Below are 5005 nucleotides of genomic sequence, written 5' to 3' on the forward strand. Positions count from 1 at the left end.
GTTCATTTTACCATTTCTTAATTACGGTGGTCTCCCCCTCACCCGCAGGGGATATGTTCCAAGACCCCAAGTGGGTGCCTGAAAACTTGGACAGTATCAAACCTGCTTGCTGTCAGTTGGGACATGTTTCTGTCCGTGTCTTTCCCCCCACAAACGATGCCTTTTCCATCTTTACGAAGCACTTAGCACACACTGGGGCCATAACTCGTGCAGTTTGAGGGCAACGGCAAAACGAGCATGAATTGTTTTCCTTCTTCATGATTTCACAGAAGATCCGTTCTTACCATAGGTCTTAGCAACCTCAGCGTAGGATTTTTTCTCTTTCCTTAAGTCAATAACCACCTTTTCACCTGAGGGAAGCGCTTTACGTCTTGTCTTGGGCGCCCCTGAACTGCCAGCGCCACCGCTCCTGTGCTTTGGGGCCACTGTTAAGTCAAATGAGAGTTAGTTGGGCATAAGCACTGCGACACCAGGACAATCGGTCTGACCACTTGGACAGCTACTAAGTGACTCATGGGTGGGGAGCATGGACAGCGTGGGTGCCCTGGACAAGGGATGATTCATGCCCCAGGCAGGACCAAGCAGGATGGGGTGAGATTTCATCACCATGCTCAGAACAGCAGGCAATTTACAACTCAGGAGTTGTTTCTTTCTGTAATTTTCCATTTAATATTTTGAGACTGCAGTTCACCAGGGGTAACTGAAACTGTGGATAAGGCGGGGGTGGCTGCTGTAGTCTGGGGCTTCTTCAAGGCCTTGGTAACGCTGATTCCTGTGCTCTGCCTGGCAGTTAACTGCTCACTGGTGTCCCATGAGTGGCTGTTAAGAAGATCCTCAGAGCAGACCCCGTGCGTGGCCTGAAGCCGCCAGGGTGAAGGAGGATTGAATCAATGCCTCTAGCACCTGAGGAATAGGAGCAAAGAAGCCCCAGAGAAATGTCCTTGGTCCTGCACCGTCCAGTCACAGGAAGGGGCATGCAGTTTCCCAGGCCACTGGGGAGCTCACAGCTCAGCCACAGCCAGTGTTTGCTCGAAAGACTGGGGGGGCCCTCAGGGAACTCCTTCCTAGACGTAGGCTTGGCCACTGGGGGGAACTCCACATGCACATAACATGGACTGTCACCCACACACTGCGGTGACATCCACCAGCTTCTGGATCATCGCCGTGTGGGTGCCATGGAAGGGCAGCCCGTCCACCTCCACACCCACGAAGCCCGAGATTCCGCACCAGACTCTGTGCTGCGCTAGGATGCGCAACATTTTTTCTTCCTGGAAAAAAAAAAAAAAACGGGGCAGAAGTAGAAGCAGTGGAGGGGGTGGAAAAAGAAATGTATTTGTTTGTAAGTGGAGAAGGAGCATTTGCTTTGACATGCTTATCTTTTAAAAAATAAAATTTTGGTTAAAAATACCAATGCCACTGGAAGACTCACGAGAAACAATGGCTCACTGGCGCCCAAACCCACTCCCCAGAAGCAGCTACCTGAACAGTTCAGGCTGTTTCTTCTGGCAGTTACCTTCATGTCACTAAATAATATGCTTTTATGGAAACTTACTTTTTTTTTTGAGACAGAGTCTTGCTTTGTTGCCCGGGCTAGAGTGAGTGCCGTGGCATCAGCCTAGCTCACAGCAACTCAGACTCCTGGGCTTCAGCGATCCTACTGCCTCAGCCTCCCGAGTAGCTGGGACTACAGGCATGTGCCACCATGCCCGGCTAATTTTTTCTATATATATTTTTAGTTGGCCAGATAATTTCTTTCTATTTTTAGTAGAGATGGGGTCTTGCTCTTGCTCAGGCTGGTCTCGAATTCCTGACCTCGAGCAATCCACCCGCCTCGGCCTCCCAGAGTGCTAGGATTGCAGGCGTGAGCCACTGTGCCGGCTGAAACTTGCATTTTCTTAACAAACACCGGAGACGCACTCCTCCTGCAGGTGTAGGTAGGCTACTTCTCCAGCCCAGCCCTGCCCAGCCCTGATGGTGCCAGACAGCCCCCTCCCTCCTGAGACCCCACCGTTAGCCTCACTTGGGGCACGTGCCAAGTCCTGCCGCTGTCACCTCCTGGACACTAGCCAGCGTGGATGCGGGAGCACCTGGGGGGAGCAGAGCCGTGGGGAAACTCAGCCCCATCCTGATGCTGCCGCCCAGGGCCCAGCAGGCAGGGCGGTTTGGGGACCAGGTGGATCTGATGTGAGTCTTTCCTGGCAGGTGCTTTAACTTCTCTGTGCCTCAGTGACCTCATCTGTAAAATGGGGAGGTTAATGATACTAACAACTAATAATAATAGTGCCTCCTTTAGAGAGTTAAGAGTATTAAATGAGATAATGCAAGTAACGCACCTAGCATGGTCCTTGGCACACTGCTGCTCAAAGAATGAGGCTGATTTTATTGACAGGGCTGGGTCTCCTGGCCTTTAGCCCAGAGCTTTCTTCCTTTGCCGCACTTGCTGGTTAAAAAAAAAGGGGGGTTGATCCCCCTCATTCCCTCTCTCTCCAAAAGTAAGGTCCCAAAGAGCCACTTGTCTAAGCCTCTAAGGTGTCTGTCCCTGGAATAAGGCAAGTCAAACACACCTTCCCCCTCCCCCTCCCCCCTCCCCCTCCCCCTCCTCCTAGGTGAGAGGAAGGGACCAAAGAAATGTAGAAGAGGAAATTGGGGCAGGTAAGAGCAGGACTCTCACCTTCCTGTGCAGGCATTTGCTCATTCATTCCATCGGCCATCAGTTTGATCGAGTACCTGCCATGTGCCAGGCCCTGAACCAGGGATACAGTGGCGAATGTGACATGGTCCCTGCCCCAGGGGCTTCACAGTCTATGTGACTGGTCAGACAGTCACTGTACATGGGGTCACGGCACAGAGCAGGGACTCCCAACTCAGGTTATTGGAATGGCTCAAGGAAGATTTTTCCGGAGGAGGGGTGTTACGGACTGAATGTTTGTGTTCCCTCAAAATTCACATATTAAAGCCCTAACCCTTATTGAAATTGGGGTCTTTGGAAGGGAATTATGCTGAGATGAGGTCATGAGGGTGAGGCACTCACGATGGGATTAGGAGAGGAAGGGGGACCAGAGCTCTCTCTGCCCTGTGAGGACGTGGCAAGGAGACGGCCACCCGCAAGCCAGAAGGACAGCCGGCACCTTGATCTTGGACTTCCCCCCTCTACAACTGTGAGAATTAAACTTCTGTTGTTCCAGCTGCCCCGTCTACAGTATTTTGTTATAGCAGCCTGGGCTACCGCAAGGCGCAACTAGGTTCCAAGGTGACAAAAGAGTAGGAATGAGCCAAGCGAGGGCCCTTGAGGGACGTCACTGAAAACCTTTCACAATAATGGGGAAAGTGTTGGCAAATGTCAGCTGGGAACTGTCTCGCCACACCTGCCTGAGAACCTGCATTTCCATTCTGCCCTGGGGGCCAAGGCGGACGTTCTTCCGTGGGGGAGGCCCAAGAGCTTTTCCACTTCCCACTTGGCTTTGTCCAACAGCCTCTGCCCGGGGGATACCCACCCAGAATGGCATTTCCTGCCCTTTGTTTGGGCTTTATTCTCCCACTTCTCTTCCCCGTGGGTCATATCCTCTCTTTATGGGGCAATGCTTCCGCGACCATGGGGCCTCTCCCAGCCCTCACACTGATTTCCCTCACCAGGGAGGGCCTTGGGGCCCTCAGGGTGCACGTGATCAGTCAACAGGTTAGGAGCCCGCTGGCACGCAGCTGCGAAGAGCCACAGGGGCCAACGGAGACTCCCTGCAAATTCCCAGGAATGGCTGAAGGACCACACCATCTGGTGGTGGCAGTGGGGGAGGAGAGCGACGGGAGCAGCTGGAAGCAGAGTGCCTGGAGGTGGCTGCACCAGACCGGGCTGAGACAGTGGGGTGGGAGAGGAGGAGCGAGGGCCCAGGGGAGGCAGAGTGGACAGGGCTTGGGACCTCATTTGTGGTGGGTGGGGAAAGATACCCCCGGATGATTTCTGGGCTCAGCGGCTGAGTTGGGGGCCCTAGTCTCCCGCATAAGCCAGTCAGTGATGGGGCTGCTGCTGCCCGTGGGGCGGGATGGCCCGGTACCAGCATGGCCCCACCTTGGGAGAGGCAGGAGAGAACCGGTGGGCTGGGCCGGGCTGGGCAGGGTAGCAGCTGGGGAGACAGCTCAGTCGGCCTCCTAGGCCACACAAGGAAAGACAGACAGTCCCATGTGACACCACACGGTGTCTGGAGGCCCCAGCTCTGTCACCCCAAACTCGCTGGGTAAACTCTGCCTCCGGATTTCACCCTCTATCTGCCCTGAACACCTGAGCTCTCCTTGGCATGGGCCACCTGCTGCTACCAGCAAAACCTGGTTCAAGGCCACGCTGACACTTACCCCTGCCTGACTGAGGAAGAGAAAGGACCTTTTCATGGTAACAAGAATGATGATGGCGATGATGATGATGGCTAGCATATATTGAACACTTACTTACTACATGCTAAGTGCTTTACACAAAGGGACTCATTTAATCTGCACAGCAACCCGAAAGGTAGGTCTATTATCACCTCCACCAAGGAAACTGAGGTTGGGAGACTTTGCTCGAGGCTCAAGTGGGTGGCGCTGGGACTTAAACCAGGCAGCCCGGCCCGGCCTGTGCTTTTCCTAACCACCCGCTCCACTCACCCAAGGCAGGCTGGACATTGTTAAAAAGGACTCAGTCACAGGAAAATAAGCGATATCCACAAAGCACAGAGGTACAGAGAAGAAAGTGATCCTGGCTCAGACCAGCAAGCAGGCAGAGCCGGCGTGGCTGGCTCCTGTCTGTGCCCTGCGAGGCTGAGGGGAAGACGGCTCCGTGAGTGGGCTCCTCTAGGTCTCACCCTTGGTGGCCTTCAGTCCCTCCCGGGGCTCCCTCCCCCTGCCCAGAGCTCTGTCACCTGCCACACTGCAGTGCCTCGGCCCCCTGTCCAAGCTGAGGAAGACTGGGCTCCCCAGCCCCTGTGCCCCCAGGCCCTCCTGTACCTGACCTTGCAGGTACCACCCTAGCCCCCTGTAA

Source organism: Lemur catta, chromosome 1 (genome assembly GCF_020740605.2).
Source record: "Lemur catta isolate mLemCat1 chromosome 1, mLemCat1.pri, whole genome shotgun sequence".
NCBI lineage: Eukaryota > Metazoa > Chordata > Mammalia > Primates > Lemuridae > Lemur > Lemur catta.